The following is a 9,246-nucleotide window of genomic DNA, read 5'->3' as shown; positions in this document are numbered from 1 at the left end:
CAGCAGAGAAAGCCAAGTTGTTTGTTTTCCCTGTCCATTATTTTCCCTTGTGTTGTATTAGTGCAGCGGTGGGAACAGTGTTCACACCAATTCCCTTCTGAGGGATAGGTGCAGGGTGAGTGAGGGCTGAGGTATCCTGGTCTGCAACAGTTTGAAAGAAGACAAATAGGGATGTCAGGCTAGTTCAGGGACACAGCCTCAGGAGAGTGCAGGAGGTGTCCCTTTCCCTGTTCCCTATTGCTGGGCCCACCGTTGTAATTGTGTCCCCAGTGTCCCCTTGTTTTGTCTTGTGTTTGGTGACCGACTGATCGTTGGGTCGTGTCACGCAGGGCTAGATACATCGTGACAGGAGGTTAACAACGCGGTCACTTCGCTCCAAAATGATAGAATAGTTGGGCATCCCCACACCATATGTGTAAAATCCACATCTATTGTACGACATCTTAAACATTATGAGGATTGGGACCACCCCATTCTAAATAGCCGTAGTGGGGTCAGCTATGACTGGTGCACTATATACATTTGAGGCATTTTATTATTGGCTAATGGAGACACCCCGGTTGGAGAACCAAGGATCTCCTCCCAATCTTAATTTTGGATATCTGGAACTATAGACCTCCACCTCTCCCTTACTGACAATAAAGCAGAGTCAGAGCCCGCGGACAACATATAAGTATTTAAGGTAGAAATAAGACCCTGGGGGCCTTGTTACTTAAGAATCCCTATCAAAGGGAAGGACAATATTGCTTGAGTCGTATTTCTATTACGTAAGTGTGATTGAATTGCTGATCTAAGCTGTAGGTATCGAAAAAATTGGGACCTCGGGACACAGTGTTTAATTTGCATTTGATCAAAGGACATTAGGACCTTGTGATCATATAAATCATTAATCGAGGAAACATTATATGAGATCCAGAATTGAGTGGACGGGTGGTTTAATAGCATCGGGAAATAGGAATTATTCCATAATGGCATTTCAGCTGGAACATCAACAAAGCGAACCACTCGTGTAAGTTGTCTCCAGACCGACCCTGCCAACCGGAGTAAGGGTAATAATCCAGAGACGTTGGGTTTGTCTACTTCTGTAAACCCCAACAAGCAATCAGTCCCTGCAGCATGAGCCAGATGGCTCTCCGAGTTAGGCAAACAGTTACTAGGCATCCATCTACTCGGGGCTCTGACTCGCCCCGCGAAGTAATATACAAAGAAATCCGGCAATGCCGCCCCACCCAACTGTTTAGACCTATGTAAGGTAGAGAGTTTGAGTTTAGGTCTAGTCTTCCCCCATATAAAGGATGAGATTAATGAATTTAGGCCTGAGAAAAAAAGATTTAGGGATCAGTCCTGCACTAGGTTGGAGGGAGTAGCTGAGTTTGGGGAGTAGGATCATATTAATCAGGTTCATACGTCCGGAGACAGATAATGGCAATTTACTCCAGATAGCAAATTTAAGTTTAACAAGATCTGACAACGGGAGAATATTCATTTTTATGTCGAGTCTACTATATTTTGAAATATTTATTCCCAGTTACTTAAAGTTAGTTACGACAGGCAATGGGGATAACGTTTCAAGGTGATCCATTGGACCAAGGGAGAGCGGCATCAAGGCGGATTTATCCCAATTTATGTATAATCCCGAATAATTACTAAATGTGTCTATAGTAGCGATCACATGGGGTAGTGATTATTCTGCTTTAGCCATAAATATCACCATATCATCAGCACATAGGCCGATGGTATCTAAACGGCCCGCTATTTCTATACCTCTAATGACTGGAGTGGATCTTATACGGATCGCCAACGCTTCGATTGCAAGCGCGAAAAGGGCCGGGGAAAGGGGGCGCCCCTGGTGTGTTCCTCTTGCCAAAGAGAACGATTCGGATACAGAGTTATTATTATTCGGGCTTTTGGTTTCATGTACATCGCACTGATCCACTTCATAAATTTGGAACCGAATTCATATTTTTGTAAACATGCGGATAAAAATGACCACTCAGGAGAATCGAAGGCCTTAGCCGCATCCAGCGAGGCCAAGACCCATTCATTGTCTGGCACCAGGGAACTGCACTGCACCACTGACTGAACTCTCCTAACATTAATAGATGTATTTTTCCAGGGCATGAAACCGGTCTGGTCTGGATATATTATTTCTAGTATCACCGAATTTAATCTAGTGGCCAGGATATTAGTGAAGATCTTATAGTCCACATTTACCAACGATATGGGGCGATATGATCCACATTCAAGAGGATCCTTCCCCTCCTTCCTAAGCACTATTATATATGACTCATAAAAGGAGTCTGGTAAAGAACCTTCCTCCCAGGCCTTCTGAAACACCCTCAGAAGGAGTGGTGCCAAAACATCCCGATATTTCCTTTACATTTCTATGGGAAATCTGTTATGAATGGGTCACCAAGGAAGAAAACTAAACAAGCTAAGTCACAGAAAACCAGAGAGGTTGGTAACTATGCAGATTGCAGACCCCTGATCCTAACCACACAACTAGCAGCAGCAGTGGAGCGTGCCTACGATGAATCTAGACGCCTCGTCAAAGCCGGAGGACTAAATAAGCCTAAAGCGAGAAAAGCGGAAAACTAACTGCCCCAGAGCAGACCCAAAGGAATAGACAACCCCCACACATGTATTGACGGTGAAACAAGACGAAAACACAAACACAGGTAGGAAAATAGGCTGAGCAAACGATGGGCCCAAACTAACTAGAAAGGACAGGAAAGGAAAGACACTCTGCAATCTGCCCAAAAAACCCTACAAAAATAATGTCCAACACTTCTGATAACAAAATTAACCCTGAAGTCGCTAGACTTCTCCCACTATATCAGCACTCTGAAATATTCTGAGACAGAGCAAAAAAGAGGCCAATCTAATAAGGGACAAAAAGCAAATTGGCAAATACAGATAAATAAGAGTGGAAATTCAGCACAGCTGGCTGACCACACAAAAAACTGAACAGACCAACAAAATCAAGTGTGAACGTTAGCAGAAACACTTTGTTACACCGCTCCGCCATACTCACCCGGCCTCCGCTCCCACGCCGCAGTCGGCCTCCGCTCCCACGCCGCAGCTTCTCTCCACCCGACGGCCGCGGCGGTCACATGAGACGGGCTCGCAACCAATGCCTTCCCTGCATGCTATGCACTATAGGCCGCGGCCGTGCCTCCTTCCTGCTTCTTATGCTCCGGCTGTGCCCTGACCCGGAAGCACCTTTGGACCAATGGATGACCAGACGGGGCCATATCAGGCCGCTTCCCCCTAAGGGAGACGCCTGATCGTTGTGTTTCCTGACACTCTGGCCTCGCTTCATCGTGTGCACTCTGCTCCTGCAGTTCCAGTGTCGGCTGCTCCTCGCAGCAGTTTCTCAGTCCTGCTACCCGTGTTCCTTGTTCTCTTCCGCAGTTGTCTCCAGTGTTCCTGCCGTCCTGCTACAGTCCTGCCATCCTACTCCAGTCCTGCCTTCAGTGTTCCTGCCGTCCTACTCCAGCCCTGCCTTCAGTGTTCCTGCCGTCCTACTCCAGTCCTGCCTTCAGTGTTCCGGCTGTCCTACTCCAGTCCAGCCTCCAGTGTTCCTGCCATCCTACTCCAGTCCTGCCTTCAGTGTTCCTGCTGTCCTACTCCAGTCCTGCCTTCAGTGTTCCTGCTGTCCTACTCCAGTCCTGCCTTCAGTGTTCCTGCAGTCCTACTCCAGTCTCAGTCTTACTCCGGTCCATCCTGAGCCACCCCTCTCGGTACCGGCTACCGTGGTACTCGAACCCCTGGGCCTGCTCCTAACGGTCCCTGTATAGGGGTTGGTTCCACCTGGCAGCTCGCCCCGGGGATCCTCGGTGCCACGGTCCAGAGGGTCCACTCCCGGAGTTTCCTGCTCCAGACCACCCACGCTAACAGTACGATCAGGCCATGGACCCCGCCGGTACTACGGCTGCTACCCAGAAAGAGTTGCTATTCCTACGGGAGAATCAGGGGCGCATTATGTCAGTCATGAAGTCGATGGACACTCGTTTGTCGGCTTTACAGGTGGCCGATCCTGGAAATGCCACTCAGCTGGCCAGTCTCCAACAGGAGCTGGGTCAGCAGCAAGATACTCAAGCCCACATTTTGTCCTACATGGCCTCCTTTGATAGTCGCTTGTCAGCCCTCCAGGCTGCCACTGCAGTGTCGACTCCTCCTCCTGCGTCTACTGCTCTCCCGACGCCCCACCTCGCCAAGCCGCCTCGTTTCACCGGGGATCACAAGCTCTGTAGGGGGTTCTTAAATCAGTGTAGTCTCCACTTTGATTGGCTGCCGCAGCAATATCCCTCAGATCGGGCCAAAGTGGCCTTCATCATGTCCCATCTGGAGGGAGAGGCCCTGTCTTGGGTAAACCCGCTCTGGGAACCTGACGACCCAGTCGTCTCGAGTCTCCCAGTTTTCCTGGATACGTTTCGTAAGGTTTTCGATGAGCCGCGTCGGTTAGCCTCTCTCACTGAGTCACTCTTTAACTTCATTCGGCCGGAAGAGGTGGACAAATACCAAATTCCTGTAGTCACTCTAACCCAATTTAGATTGCCACTGTGGATGGCAAACCGCTACAGGTGACCGTCACCTTGGTCACTGAAGAGGTGGAGTTGCAAGTCGGAGCCTTACATCGAGAGAAGATAGCCTTTTACGTTTTACCTAAGCTCTCTCACGCCATTCTACTCGGTCTTCCATGGTTAAGGACTCATCAGCCTGTTCTCGACTGGTCTTCTGGGGAGATACTCCGTTGGGGGCACCTGTGCCAAGCTCGCTGTCTGACTCCTGTCCACCTGGCGGCCGCTCCTCGATCGCCTCCAGACCTCCCGGGTCTTCCTCCAGCTTACAGCTCCTACGCCGATGTGTTTGATAAGAAGGAAGCGGAGGTCCTCCCTCCACACCAGCTGTTTGACTGCCCAATTGAACTTGTTCCCGGTTCAACCCCTCCAAGGGGCAGAATCTACCCTCTGTCTCCCGCAGAGACCACCGCCATGTCCGAGTACGTCCGAGAGAACCTCGCCAAAGGCTTTATACGGAAATCCTCTTCGCCAGCGGGAGCCGGGTTCTTCTTCGTCAAAAAGGACGGAACTCTACGGCCGTGCATTGACTATAGGGGCTTGAATGAGATTACCATCAAGAACAGGTACCCTCTTCCACTCATTCCGGGGCTGTTTGACTGTCTCAGAGGGGCTCGGGTCTTTTCCAAGCTGGACCTCAGAGGAGCCTACAATCTGGTCCGTATCTGTGCAGGTGACGAGTGGAAGACCGCTTTCAACACTCGAGATGGCCATTACGAGTACCTGGTCATGCCCTTCGGTCTTTGCAATGCTCCTGCAGTCTTTCAAGAGTTCGTCAATGAGATCTTCCGGGATCTCCTGTACTCCTGTGTGGTCGTGTACTTAGACGACATCCTCGTCTTCTGGCCGGACCTCTCGTCTCACAGAAAGAGTGTCCGTCTGGTGCTTTAGCGTCTTCGGGAGAACTTCCTGTATGCGAAGATCGAGAAATGTCTCTTCGAACAGACCTCTCTGCCATTCCTGGGATACATTATCTCCGACGCTGGTCTAAGGATGGATCCCGAGAAGTTGTCTGCCATCCTCAAATGGCCTCGCCCCGTCGGATTAAAGGCGATACAATGATTCCTCGGGTTCGCCAACTATTACCGGCAATTTGTCTCCCACTTCTCCGCGATCACAAGACCCATTTCTGCGCTCACCCGTAAAGGGTCTACTTCCAAGGATTGGTCTCCTGAGGCAGAGGAGGCCTTTCTGACCCTAAAACGGGCTTTCTCCACGGCTCCGGTCCTGCATCGCCTTGAGAGCGATCGACCTTTTGTACTCGAGGTGGACGCTTCCTCGACGGGTGCCGGGGCGGTACTGTCCCAGAGAACCGCCTCCGGTCGCCTGCACCCTTGTGGCTTCTTCTCGAAGGCCTTTTCTCCATCCGAGTGTAATATCGATCGGCGACCGGGAACTTTTGGCCATCAAGTTGGCCTTGGAGGAATGGCGCCACCTCCTGGAAGGAGCTGTCCATCCTTTTGTCACCTTCTCTGACCACAAGAATCTGGCCAATCTCCAGTCTGCCCAGAGACTTAACCCTCGCCAGGCCAGATGGTCCTTATTTTTCGCCCGATTTGATTTCGAGCTCCGATTCCGTCCTGGCAACAAGAATTCCAAAGCCGACGCCCTGTCCAGGGTCTTCCAGCCACACGAATCCACGGAGGAACCTTCGCATATCATTGATCCAACTAGGATCATCACCGTGGCTCCGGTGAACTGACTTACTCCCCCACCTGGCAAGACGCTTGTGCCAGAGAATCTCAAGCGAAAGGTTCTTCTATGGGGGCACTCCTCCAAACTGGCCGGCCATGCCGGAACTAAGAAGACCCTTGACCTTATCACGCGTCACTACTGGTGGCCCACGCTTCGCCAAGATGTACTCGACTTTGTGGCTTTTTGTCCATTCTGTGCAAAAAACAAAGTGCCACGGAGATCTCCGTCCGGCTTGTTTCTTCCGTTGCCTGTCCATACGGTTCCTTGGGAAAACATCGCCATGGATTTCATCACCGACCTACCCTGCTCTGCAGGCTGCACAGTCATCCTAGTGGTGGTGGATCGTTTTTCCAAGATGGCTCACTTCATCCCTCTGCCCGGTCTTCCCTCAGCGCCGGAGCTGGCCAAAATCTTCATTCGTCAAATCTTCAGACTTCACGGACTACCTCGACGCATTGTGTCTGACCGAGGGGTTCAGTTTACCTCCAAGTTCTGGCGTTCGCTTTGTAAGCTCATGAACGTTTCCCTCGACTTCTCCTCGGCCTACCATCCCCAGTCCAATGGACAGGTAGAGCGTACCAACCAGACGCTTACGGGATACTTACGTCACTTCTCTAACGCCCACCAGAACGATTGGGTCAACTTACTCCCCTGGGCAAAGTTCACTTATAACAACCATGCTGGTGAGTCTTCGGCCAAGTCTCCGTTTTTCATTGTTTTTGGCAGACATCCTGGTGTTCCTCTTCCGATAACTCCTGCCTCCGGGGTACCCGCGGCCAACGCCTTGTCCTCTGAATTTTCTAAGATTTGGGCTGAGATCAACACATCACTCAAGAGATCCGCTGATCAGATGAAGAACTATGTAGACAAAAAGAGGTTGGATTCTCCTCCATATCGTGTTGGCGACAAGGTCTGGCTCTCCTCCAAATTCGTCCGTTTAAAACTGCCCTCCTACAAATTGGGCCCACGCTACATCGGTCCGTTTGAAATTCTGGGACGTATTAACGAAGTCGCCTACAAATTGAGGTTGCCTGCTTCGCTCCGGATCCCGAACACCTTTCACGTCTTTCTCCTGAAGCCTGTGGTGCTGAATCGTTTCCATTCCTCGCTTGATCCTGGTCCTCAGCCGGTAGGTGCCGACGACGTTTTTGAAGTGCATTACATTCTCGCTGTGAAGAGGGTTAGAGGTAGGACTTTCTTTCTTGTTGATTGTAAGGGCTTTGGGTCCTGAGGAGAGATCCTGGGAGCCTCAAGAGGTTTCTTGCTAACCTCCGGTGGGGCGGCTTAGGGGGGGTACTGTTACACCGCTCCGCCATACTCACCCGGCCTCGGCTCCCACGCCGCAGCCTCTCTCCACCCGACGGCCGCGGCGGTCACATGAGACGGGCTCGCGACCGATGCCTTCCCTGCATGCCATGCGCATGCGCCATAGGCCACGGCTCCTTCCTGCTTCTTATGCTCCGGCTGTGCCCTGACCCGGAAGCGCCTTTGGACCAATGGATGACCAGACGGGGCCATATCAGGCCGCTTCCCCCTGAGGGAGGCACCTGATCGTTGTGTTTCCTGACACTCTGGCCTCGCTTCATCGTGTGCACTCTGCTCCTGCAGTTCCAGTGTCGGCTGCTCCTCGCAGCAGCTTCTCAGTCCTGCTACCTGTGTTCCTTGTTCTCTTCCGCAGTTCTATCTCCAGTGTTCCTGCCGTCTTGCTACAGTCCTGCCATCCTACTCCAGTCCTGCCTTCAGTGTTCCTGCCGTCCTACTCCACTCCTGCCTTCAGTGTTAATGCCATCCTACTCCAGCCCTGCCTTCAGTGTTCCTGCCATCCTACTCCAGCCCTGCCTTCAGTGTTCCTGCCGTCCTACTCCAGTCCTGCCTTCAGTGTTCCTGCTGTCCTACTCCAGTCCAGCCTCCAGTGTTCCTGCCATCCTACTCCAGTCCTGCCTTCAGTGTTCCTGCTGTCCTACTCCAGTCCTGCTTCAGTGTTCCTGCAGTCCTACTCCAGTCTCAGTCTTACTCCGGTCCATCCTGAGCCGCCCCTCTCGGTACCGGCTACCGTGGTACTCGAACCCCTGGGCCTGCTCCTAACGGTCCCTGTATAGGGGTTGGTTCCACCTGGCAGCTCGCCCGGGGACCCTCGGTGCCACGGTCCAGAGGGTCCACTCCCGGAGTTTCCTGCTCCAGACCATCCACGCTAACACACTTAGCTTGAGATGACTGGAACAGAGCTGAAAACCAAGACCTGAAAAGCCAGAAGGACTCACCAGCACCAGAATAGGGCGTCAGCTGTCTTAAATCCAGTCTGAGATTCCAGAGATCCAATCGTTACCCTCATCATCAGGTGGCAGATCTCTACTAATTACACTGTGTTCCAAATTATTATGCAAATGATATTTTTCTCTGATTTTCCTAAATAGTCGGTACAAATGACAGTCAGTCTAATAAAAGTCATAACCGGTTAGAGTATACATCAAATTTTATTGAAGAAACCTCCCAATAATAACAGTATAATCTCCAAAATGAAAAAAACCTCAAATTGCACTGTTCCAAATTATTAGGCACAGTAGAATTTCTAAACATTTGATATGTTTTAAAGAACTGAAAATGCTCATTTGTGGATTTTGCGGCATTAGGAATCATAGAATCATAGAATCGTAGAGTTGGAAGGGACCTCCTGGGCCATCTGGTCCAACCCCCTGCTCAAAGCAGGATTCGCTAAATCATCCCAGTCAGATGTCTGTCCAGCCTCTGTTTGAAGACTTCCATTGAAGGAGAACTCACCACTTCTCCTGGCAGCCTGTTCCACTCATTGATCACTCTAACTGTCAAAAAGTTTTTTCTAATATCTAATCTGTGTCTCTTCCCATTCAGTTTCATCCCATTGCTTCTAGTCTTTCCTTGTGCAAATGAGAATAAAGTTGATCCTTCTACAATGTGACAGCCCTTTAGATATTTGTAGACAGCTATTAAG

This window comes from Dendrobates tinctorius, unplaced genomic scaffold (assembly GCF_039654945.1).
Source record: "Dendrobates tinctorius isolate UK_male_01 unplaced genomic scaffold, ASM3965494v1 ptg000342l, whole genome shotgun sequence".
Classification (NCBI taxonomy): domain Eukaryota; kingdom Metazoa; phylum Chordata; class Amphibia; order Anura; family Dendrobatidae; genus Dendrobates; species Dendrobates tinctorius.
Note: the sequence above shows the minus strand (reverse complement) of the source record.